The following is an 11,840-nucleotide window of genomic DNA, read 5'->3' as shown; positions in this document are numbered from 1 at the left end:
GACATGTCTATCATAGTCCCTAGGACTGGTTAACAATATTTAGACAAATGGTGGCATTAGACCCAGGCTGGACTGGCCCTTAGTTAGACATGTGTGGTTTTGGTATGTGGATCAGACAGACTTTAGAGGAATACTGCAATTCAGTGATTATTTAGTTAGAGTTTAAGCAGAATGTCTTCATGTTAACTATGGGGATTACATAAATCCGTTTGGAATTTGAAATGTAAATCCATTTGTGATAGCATGTAATTATCACTTTATATGAGAGCTTTGACACTAAATCTGATACAATATGTCTCAATGTTGCTTGTGTTCTGATTTCAGAAAAGTTAAATGTGTATCTTTTAGTATTAGAGATACAGGACTCTGTTTAGTATCTCAATGCTGCAGTTTTAGAACTATCAATTGCCATTGAGTATACTTCTAGTAAGACAGTTCATTTTCAAACTCTATTTTGATCTTCAAAGCCTAATTAAGTAAGAAAGGCTAATATATTGTAAAGATCTCCATGCATGCCTTATAACAAGAATGGTCACAAGAAACTGCAAGAATATTCCACCAAAGCCCAAATAAACAGGACAATGGAAAAAAATGAAGTAACTGCAAAATAACAAAAATATTGTCTTAAAGGTTTGTATTGCATGAAAGTACTATAGCTTTTTTAAAAAATAGGTTTGGCCATTATCGTCATGGTAAGGAACCTGGTGGCATACAGGTAAGCATGGTACTCAAGAAGTAGCTGAGAGATCTACATCTGTATCTAAATGCCACAGAAAAACAGACAGCAGGCCTGGCTTGAACTCTTGAAATCCCAAAACACAACTGCAGTGACATGCTTCCTTCAAGAAAGCCATACCTACTCCATCAGGGTCATACTTTCTAATCCTTCTACATACATTCTAATACTTACAAATCCTCATGATTAAGTATTCAAATATATTAACTTATGAGACCATTGACATCCAGTTCAAACATTACAAGGAGCCAGGCATGTTGGTACATAATTTTAATCCCAGCACTGAGAAGTTGAGGAAGCCAGATCTCCGTGAGTTTGAGTTCACCCTGGTCTATGGAGCTAGTTCCAGTAAAACCTGAATTACAAAGAGTATACTGTATCTCAAATAATCAATCCAACAAAACCAATCCAAACAAACAGAGGACATGTGTTTTAATGATGGTCATACCTATGCTCAAAATTAAATTGCTATATAATTATTTCAGTCAAGAATTGTCCAATGACAAAGTTGAGAAGCCAATAAAGTACTTAGAGTGAGAATAATATTTTCTAATATATATTCTTGCACACTATACATTCTAGTACCTATTAGATTACTAATATGATTAGGTAACTATATAAATGTACCTATTTTATGTTGTGAAGTGGACTTGGGGGAGAAAAAGGAGGAGCAAGAAGAAAAACTGATGACTATGTAGAAAATAGAATCACCATTTCAAACATAAATGAAACACATCTACTTATAAAATAAATGTTTTAGTGATCATAAATTTTCCTTTTAAGGCTGTTGACAAAATCCAGCATCCTTTCATGATAAAAGCCTTGGAGAGATTGGGAATCCAAGGCCCATACATAAACAGAGTGAAAGCAATATACTGCAATCCGGTAGCCAACATCAATCTAAATGGAGAGAAACTTGAAACAATCCCACTAAAATCAAGGACCAGACAAGGCTGCCCATTCTCTCCCTATCTATTCAGTACAGTACTTGAAGTCCTAGCCAGAATAATCAGGCAGCAAAAGGAGGTCAAAGGTATACAAATTGGAAAGGAAGAAGTCAAAATATCACTATTTGCAGATGATATGATAATATACTTAAAGCAACCTCAAGACTTCCACCAGAGAACTCCTAAAGCTAGTAAGAAACTTCAGCAAAGTGTCTGGATATAAAATTAACTCAAGCAAATCAGTATTACTTCCTCTACTCAAAGGATAAACAAGATGAGAGAAATTAGGGAAATGACACCCTTCACAATAGTTCCAAATAATATTTCATAACTAGATGTGACTCTAATAAAGCAAGTGAAAGATCTATATGACAAGAACTTCAAGCCTCTGATGAAAGAAATCGAACAAGGTCTCAGAAGATGGAAAGATCTCTCATGTTCATGGATTTGCAGGATCAATATAGTAAAAATGGCCATCCTGCTGAAAGCAATCTACAGATTCAATGCAATCCCCTTCAAAATCCCAAATCAATTCTTCATAGATCTAGAAAGAGCAATTCTCAAATTCATTTACAATAACAAAATAAAAAACAGGATAACAAAAACTATTCTCCACAAAAAAAGATCTTCTGGAAAAATCACCATCCTTGACCTCAAGCTCTACTGCAGAGTAATAGTAATAAAAACTGTTTGGTATTGGCATGCTGACAGGCGGGAAGATCAATGGAATAGAATTGAAGACCCAGAAAAGAACCCTCACACCTATGGTCACTTGATATTTGACAAAGGAGCTAAAAAACATCCAGTGGAAAAAAGACAGCATTTTTAACAAATGGGGATCAACAGGAGGTCTGCATGCAGAAAAATGCAAATCGACCCATTCTTATCTCCTTGTACAAAGTTCAAGTCCAAATGGATCAAGGATCTACACATAAAACCAGACACACTGAAGCTTATAGAGGAGAAAGTAGGGACAAATCTTGAACACATGGGCACAGGGGAAAAGTTCCTGAAGAGAACACAAATGGTTTATGCTCTAAGAACAAGAATTGACAAATGGGACCTCATAAAATTGCAAAGCTTCTGTAATGCAAAGGACACGGTCAATAGGAAAAAACAGCAACCAACAAATTGGTAAAAGATCTTTACTAACCCTATATCCAACAGAGGGCTAATATCCAATGTATATAAAGAACTCAAGATGTTAGTCTCCAGAAAATCAAAGAACCCTATTAAAAGATGGGGTACAGAGATAAACAGGGAATTCTCAACTGAGGAAACTCAAATGGCTCTAAAGCATCTAAAGAAATGTTCAGCATCCTTAGTTATCAGGGAAATGCAAATCAAAACAACACTGAGATTCCACCTTACACCAGTCTGAATGGCTAAGATGAAAAACTCAGGGGACAGCAGATGCTGGAGAGGATGTGGGGGAAAAAGAACACTTCTCCATTGTTGGTGGGATCACAAGCTGGTAAAACCACTCTGGAAATCAGTTTGGTGATTCCTCAGAAAATTAGACATAATTATAGCGAACCGAGCTATACTACTCCTGGGCATATACCCAGAAGATGCTCCTACATGTAATAAGGACACATGTTCCACTATGTTCATAGCTGCCTTATTTATAATAGCCAGAAGCTGGAAAGAACCCAGATGTCCCTCAACAGAGGAATCGATACAGAAACTGTGGTATATATACACAATGGAGTACTATTCAGCTATTAAAAACAATGTATTCATGAAATTCTTAGGCAAATGGATGGAAATAGAAAATGTCATTTTGAGCGAGGTAACCCAGTCACAAAACAACGCACATGGTATGCACTCACTAATAAGAGGATGTTAGCCCAAAAGCTCAAAATAAACAAGTTACAATTCACCCAGCACAGGTAGCTCAAGAAGAAGGAGGACTTAAGTAAGGGTGCTTTAGTTCCTCTGAGAAAGGGAACAAAATACTCACAGGAGCAATAAAGGAGACAATGTGTGGAGCAGAGACTGAAGTAAAGGCCACCCAGAGACTGCCCTACCTGGAGATTCATCATATAAACAGTAACAAAACCCTGACACTATTACATGAAGCATATATCAAAAGGAGCAGGCCATAGTTGTCTCCGGAGGGGCCCTGCTAGAGCCTTACAAATACAGAGTTAGAAGCTATCAACCAACTACTGGACTGGGCCTGCGGTCCTCAATGGAGGAGCTGGAGGATGGTCCGAAGGAGCTAAAGGGATTTAAAACCCCTTGGGAAAAACAATGATTTTGGCTACCCAGACCCCCCCCCCCAAGACTCCCAGGGACTGAACCATTAACCAAGGGGTACTCATGGTTCCAGCCAAAAATATGGCAGAGGAAGGCCTTGTTGAACATCAGCGGGAGGAGTGGTCATTGGTCAGGTAAAGGCTCAATAGAGGCCCCAACAAAGGGCAACCAAGGGGGGGAGGTGTGTTGGGTGGAGGGGCATATATGCGGAGGCAGGGGGTGGGAGGAAGGGATGGGGGTTTTTGGGGAGGGGGGAAATTGGGAAAGGTTTTAGCATTGGCAATCTAAATGAAGACGATATTCAAAAGAAAAAATTCCTTTTAATTATTCTTATAATTGCTAGGAAAAGAAAAAATTACATTTACTGAGTGTTAATAAATAAGCCACTATTAAGAGATAAGCAATAACAGAAAATCTTCTGTCCTTTGTTATTACCTATGTTGTCTAATTGTACATCAACTTGACACAAGCCAGAGTCATTAAAGTGGCAGGATCTTCAGTTGAGAAAATGGCTACATAAGATTGGTCTCTAGGCAAACTTGTAGGGCATTTTCTTAATTAGTGATTAAATAGGGAGGATCCAAAATATTGTGGGTGGTGCTACTTGGGCATATGGCCCTGGATTCTATAAGAAAGTAGGCTGATTCCTTCATTGGGTGTCCCATGCTCAAGTCCAATTGTTGGCTGTGAGCACACCCCTCTGTATTTGTCAGGCTCTGGCAGAACCTCTCAGTAGACAGCTGTATCAGGCTCCTGTCAGTGTGCATTTCTTGGCATCCACAATAGTGTCAGAGTTAGGACTGAAGGAGCTAGAAGGGTTTGCAACCCCATAGAAAGAACAACAATATCAACCAACCAGACACTCCATCCTCCAGATCTCCCAGGAACTAAGCTTCCAACCAAGAAATACACATAGCTCTGGATGCATATGTAGCAGAGGTCAGCCTTGTCAGGCATCAATGGGAGCAGAGGTCCTTGTTCCTATGAAGAATTTTTAATAGATACCCCAGTGTAGGGGAATCAAGGGCAGGAAGGTGGGATTAGGTGGGTGATTGGAGGAACAATCTCATGGAAGCAGGGGGAGGGGATAGAAGAGGGGGAAACAGGGGTAAGGCAATAACACTTGAAATGTAAATAAAACAAAGAAATGAATGAATGAATAAAGAAGAAGAAAAAGAAAGAACAAAGTGAACAATCTACATGAAGAAATCCAGGAAGTAGCACTCCTCCATGGCCTCCAAGTTCCTACTGTTATGACTTTCTTCAATTGTGAACAGAAATTGGTACCAGGATAGTAGGTTATTGCTTTTTATAGTCTTGATCATGTTGTTTTGGAGAAGATTATGAAAGAACTTTGGAAATTTAGTTGAGAAAAGCCATCAAGTGTTCAAAGTTTGTTGAACTGTTCTGTGGTAGCTTGAAAAGAGCATGTTTGAGAAATGCAGACTCCTGCCTCATGAAATTCTAGAGAGAAGTTTAGAGTTACTTAAAGATTTTGTTATTATGAATTAAGATTCTGTATGATGAACTAGCTGGGGCTGAATGATTAGCCATGACTGACAAGATAGAAGAACTACTAAAGTGAAATCAGCTTTGCTGTGATACTTCATGATGGTAGGAGCTGAGAAATCTATTGTGTTTAGGAAGAGACAGAATTGTTGAGGTGAACTCTTCTTGGAACTGTTTGCTGAGAGTCAGAACATGTAGGGCAAGTGGACTGCCCCACCATACATGAGAACTGGTAGGAGTGGAGCCATTCACTGCCTACCACTGGAATGTGTAACCAGGACATCCCACTGAGAGGGTCATGACAATCAGTCACATAGGGAAAACAAGTGAAGTACTTCCCCAAGCAAATAGAGCATCACTAATATCTCAAACTAAGCTAGCAGGAAACATCTACCCCAACCCCAGCCCCAATCCTCAATCTTTATATAGCCCCTGTCCACATGGAATAAAGGGCACAAGCTATTTCACTGAGGTTCATTTGAAAGTGACTGTTTTATTGAGTTGCAACGCTTGAGAATGAGTTCTCTCTCCTAAAGTATTCATCCCTAAACTTTGGACTTGCCAGGCGCATGACACTGCCTCCACCTGTCACTGATGTAGCTGCAGCAGCAGGATCTTCTGTGCAGACTGTCCAATCCCCATCTCTTCTCTTTTAAGAGTTATAATAGTTCTGACTTTGCCAGTTGGACTGAGACCCATACAACCTCTAAGTCCCAATACTGCTTCACATGTTTCACAAATAGAGGAGGACAAGAACACAGATGCTGTATCCCAGAGGCAACCAAGATTGTACCTCTCACTGGTAGCTGAACTCAGTTATGTAAGTGTCACCTAGGTCATGCTGATTTTGAAGGCATAAAAGGATCATAGAGAGCAGCTGAGGCTTGGAACTTTGAGGAACTAGGAGATGCCACGCATAGTGAATGTGCAGTCTTAGTGACAGTTGTAGATCCAAGATTGAAGGGGTCATGCAGAGTTGAGGCTTGCACCATGAAAGGTTATTGGTGAAAGTGCAGTTCAGTTTTAAGAAAAGACCCCAAATTTTGCAGATGCCAGTACCAGGGGATTACCACTAAAAACAGCAGGAGCAATGGAATGGAGTCTGCCTAATCTTACAAGATAAGTTGTGTGTGTTGAGGAGAGTGAACCTGGAGCCTTTTAGACGAGCCCAAATGACCTTGAGTGAATTCCAGATACTGGATGTTGAGTTATTTATGCTGTTAAAATTCAGTTTTGCTTTGTTCACATTGTGACTTTGCCCTGATTATTCCGTCTTGAAGTAAGGAAGTATTTGGTTATTTTTTATTTTAGAAAAGCCCACAGTTGATAGACATTAAAGTTTTCAAATGAAGATTTTACAGTTTTGCAGAGAAATTGGGAATTAAAAGAGACTGGATATTTTTAGAGAGATTACTTTTCAAGGACTTTAAATTGTTGGGCTGTGAGACCTTTTAAGTTTGTAAAATATTTTATAGTATGATGTCTTTATTACTGTGTAGTCTCAATGGACAAGAAAGGAAAGGGCGTGGCTTAATAGTAATGTGTTTTTGTGTCAAGTAGACAAGGGGTCAATTGTGCTAGCTCGCTTTACTTCAACCTGATGCAAGATCGAGTCATCATAGAAGACAGATCTTCAATTTAGAAAATACGTTCATAATATATAGTTGTAGGCAAGTCTGTATGACATTTTCATAATTAGCAATTGATCAGGGAGGTCTTAGACCATTGTGGTTGGGACCACCCCAGAGCTGGTGGCCCTGCATTCTGTAAGAAAGCAGGCTGATCAAGTCATGTGGAGCAAGTCAGTAACCTACCATTTCCATGGCTTCTGCATCAGCTCCTGCCTCCAGGTTAGTGAGCCCCATTTGAGTTCCTGTCCTGACTTTCTTTGATCATGAACATGAACTCTTTCTTCCCAAGTTGCTTTATCATTGCAATAGTAATTTTAACTAGAACATTTATTCATAAAGTTTAATTAGTAGAGGAAAACATTCATTTAAATATGTAAGATTAGCTCAAGGATAAAATATGAACATAAAATTCCTTCCAGCTTTTAAAAGAAGTTCAAGGACACCATGAACGAAGATCAGTCTATAGAGTAGAGTATATGCTTAATGTTATGTCAAAATATTTGGATAAGGTTCATTGTTGTTGCTTTATGATGAAGCCATAAATAAAACTTTATCCATATTATTTAAGTCATTTGCTTCCCTGCAGGAGAATATGAATTTTAATATATCTGCTAACAAATAGAATAGAAAGGCTAATATATTCTTAAATAGTCTTGTTTTTTCAAACTTTCTTAATTCAATCATTCATTAAAACATTTAAATAGTTTGTTCAGCAATTTAGTATTTTTAGTATTTTTTTCTCATCTTCCAGCAGATGATGTCAAAAATATCCAAATAAATAAAGAATAAACAATTTTGGAGGGTCCCTCCCAATTTTCAATAGTACCTAAAAAAGCACATCTGTGCCTCAGCATAAAGAGGGCTCTAAGAAAGGCAGGAATGGGAACAACACTGACTCAATAATGACTCGGAGTCAGTAATAGATGCAAGCTCTCAGTTCGGGTTCTCTTTTTGTTCCCTGAAGATTCTCATCTTTCTTTCTTCTCCTTTCTTCATGCTTTCGTCTTCTCCCAACCAGAAAGCCTGAACCTAATCTTTTATTTACTAAAGCTCCTTCATCAAAGCTTTATTCATTAATACTCATCAAAAATTCTTAAATTTGCATAAATTCTATAAATCCCAGATCAATAGTCCCAAACTCCATTCCCCATAGAGTAGAAACTAAACGCAAAGCAAAAGCACATTTCCTTATAGGTTTACACAGTCTGTTCTTTATGGGTAGGTGGGTACAGCTCTTGTAGTTTCCTGGTATGGCCAACAACAGTCGCTAGTAACTATTTTCATGTAAGAACAGAACAATAACAGACTACTAAAATTAAAATGATTTCTTACAAAGTTTTAAAATTTATGTAGGTAAATCAGCTTTCTCTAATATTTTTTTCAGGCATTATCATCTTCAATTCTTCAAATAGCTAGGAGAACAAAGTACTAATTTTTTATATGTTTCAACATCATCAATTAAGTCTCTAATTTTTGTTTCCTCATCCTAGCAATTCCACAGCCTTGTGAATTCTTCTTCTAATGCTACTTATTCATAAATTACATACAAATTCCTCTTTTTTTCTATCTATGCATTTTCTTCTAGAGACCACTTTAATCCTGGTGTCAGCAAGTTCACCCTGGTTAATTAATGCAGTGGTCATTGGACTGGAGGGTACATGTATCTCTTCATGAATCCAGTTTTAAGGTCAAGTCTGGCAATGCACTATTTCTGCAACAGACCATGTAGGCTTTTCTGGCTTCCGTGGTTATATTGTCTACATCCTTTTCCATGGCCCTAAAGGCGAAGGAGAAGTCCTGTTCCTCATCCTACAAAGCCTCATGACCATCTCCAGTCGTTATTTCCGAGAACTGCATTTGTTTCCTTTACTACAGTCCTTAGAGTGATTAGCTCTAAGTGATGGGGGAAGTATAGTCCCCCAAAAAGAAAGATTCAAAGGAGTAGTAAAGACAGCAGATCCAGCACACATGGGATCATGGGGGTCAACAGCCTTGCTTCAGGGGCAGGAACTGTATCACACTTCCCCTTACAGAGTCATGTGCTTTCAATGGCACATCTGTAAGAGATTTTTACAACTTTAAACCTGAGTTGCAACTATAAAAGCAGAGTTAGTTGTAAGATAATTCATTCTCTTAAGGTTTATAGCAGATACAGAGGAATGTCTACCAACACTATCCGTTTAGTTTTGGCAATATTCTTCAAAGCAACATTTAAATATTAAAAGTATAATATGATATCTATACCTTTAGAAGAACAACTTCCAGCGTGTGTGTGTGTGTGTGTGTGTGTATGTTTATGTATTCTTTGCCTTTGGGGACAATTCCTGTTGTTAGTTAAATAATGTCAAGAAAGTAAAATTTTTTTTTATTTTAAAAATTTAGAATAACTTTTCATACAAGATCGTCAATTTGAACTTAACCAGGCTATCTTATTCTCAAGGTTCAGGGAATATTGCAGCCTTTGAGGCAGAAAGGTTGTAGCAGCCAAAGATCAGAGAGAATTGTTGCAAAATAGTGCCTGCAGGACAAGACATGGTGATTGTACTCATATATTCATGATAGCTGAGAACTCATAGATTGGCCCCATCAATATTTCATTATGGGAGAGAGATTAGCTCATGAGACCCTCCTACACAACCTTGAGGGACAATTAACAGTTAATGATGGCTGGGGAAACGTGTGTCACTTTTTTGCAGTGGTATAAACATTGAGAAATTATCCATGCTTCAGTAAATAACTGCCCATCTATGCTCATACAAGCAACCGTAATTAAACTCTGTCAATCACACACAATAAAGACATAAAGGTGGGAGGGGACTTTGGAAAAATTGTTTCAGTGGGAGAGAGAAAGGGGATGAGAGAGGGTAATAAAGATTGACAATAACCAGTGTTCATTTTATATATAGCTATACTCAATAATCTCTCTTAATGCACATAGCAACCTAGGACCCTTCATGTACATTACTCACACATTCCTATTTAAGAAAACTAGCGTTTTTATTTTTTTATTTTTTAAATTTTTATTTATTTATTTATTTATTTATTTATTTATAAAGAAAATAGCCTCTGGTGACAGACTCAGGGTACAATACCAAGGTCTGGATCCCAACAGTCTTTCAAATCTTGTTCACGATTTGCCCAACAATATGATCCATCAGGTGCCAACCAAATGGCTCCCTCAGGAGTGGCTTTGGTGTGAAGCGTGTTATGACGATGCCTCTAAGAAGCAGGCCAAGACCATCGACCTGTGTAGTAATCCCATGACTGGAGGCCACTGTGCAGATCATCCCGGAGTGGCAAGACTACGACCAGAAGGAGATCAAGCATCTGCAGATCCTCTTCCAAGAGGAGAAAGAGCTGGGAACGCTACGTGCAGAGGAGACACAGGAAGGATCTCAGAAGCATAAAGAACTATGATCTCTGGAGGAAGATAGGAAACCCACCTTGACAGTTTTGTACTAAATGTTGTTGTTTGTTTTGTTTTGTTTTCTAATCTGTCAATACAACTGTTGATGAACTGATTGGGCAAGTGTGCCACACTTATTGATCTGAGCATTTGATTTAGACGACTGCACCCTAGTGTGTGCTAGATCATTGGGGCTAAGGCTCTGTTGGATTTGCACCTCAGAGGAAGACAAGTGGCTGATCTTCTGGGACTCTCTTCTCACCAGAGGGAGAAATGTTGGCAGCAACTGAAAGAAGCCCAGTCTTTCGGTGCCCACCTCCCAGGCACACATTGCTGTGCTGGTCCAGAAGTGGGGCAGAAAGGTCACCATGTTATCCCTTACCTCAATTTACCTGCAGCCCTTGCTGCAGTGCAGATGCCCACCTTGTACCAGGTCAGGTAGATGCTTGATCCACGCCTCTAGGTCTATGCCAACAAGCTTCTCACATCTCGTGCCCCCTCCCAAGCATTAGGCTCATTGTTTAATTGAGCCCAGCCGATAATCATGTGTCTCCAGGGTTGGCTCAGTGCAGTCACTAAGCAAATCAGTCTTCAGGAGAACCGGGTGGTCTGGGTAAGACTGGGAAAATGGCAGGTAGGAGAGAGTTTGGGGGTGTTCAAGGGAAGATGAAAAAATTGGCCATTCTCTTCAGTTCAGTGTGACTGAATTCAAAGAAAGCTTTATTCTGTTCCCAGCAGACTGTCTAGGCAATTGTTTTGTAAACAATTTTTATATTTATGAAAAAAAAGAAAACTAGGACTGCCAACCACACACACCTGCATAGACCAGCAAAGACATTCCTCTTTTAACAATGGAATATTTGTCTTCTCCCAAATTGCATCAGTTTCTATTCAAACACATCCCTAGTTATATACAGGTAAAGGACAAGGCTCTCCACCTAAATTAGCCTCAATAAGAGTAACTTTGCCCATGAATATCCTATTTACCACCTTATGCATAAATAAAATTGATTGTTTATATAAATAAAATCAGATGCATCATGAAAGAGGGGATGAACAGTAGGAAAGTGTATATATCTCAAAAGTATCAGTCAACATAGAGAATACCAAAATTAGTTTAGCACCAGCCACTCCTTTATTTCTCACAAAAGAAGCCCCAGGCAATACCCTGGGTCACTTGCCTACTTTCTCATGCATGTGTTCCTATGTTCTTTGGCAAGTACATTCCTGATCTGGACTTTCACTTTGCTTTATGGTATCACTTGTCACATTAAAAGCAATGTGAATATATTTCAGTTCCAAAGCACCTGGATATACCAGGTCCAGATGGTAACCACCAGCAGCAATTT

General features: G+C 38.8%; 1 pseudogene; it reads left to right on the top strand.

Moving 5' to 3' along the window:
* Positions 1 to 689: 689 nt before the first annotated feature.
* Positions 690 to 10,530, top strand: LOC127694465 (UDP-glucose:glycoprotein glucosyltransferase 1-like; annotated as a pseudogene).
* The last annotated feature ends 1,310 nt before the right edge of the window (positions 10,531 to 11,840 follow it).

Source organism: Apodemus sylvaticus, chromosome 10, assembly GCF_947179515.1.
Source record: "Apodemus sylvaticus chromosome 10, mApoSyl1.1, whole genome shotgun sequence".
Taxonomy (NCBI): Eukaryota; Metazoa; Chordata; class Mammalia; order Rodentia; family Muridae; genus Apodemus; species Apodemus sylvaticus.
Note: the sequence above shows the minus strand (reverse complement) of the source record. Positions and strands in the feature narration are given on the sequence as shown.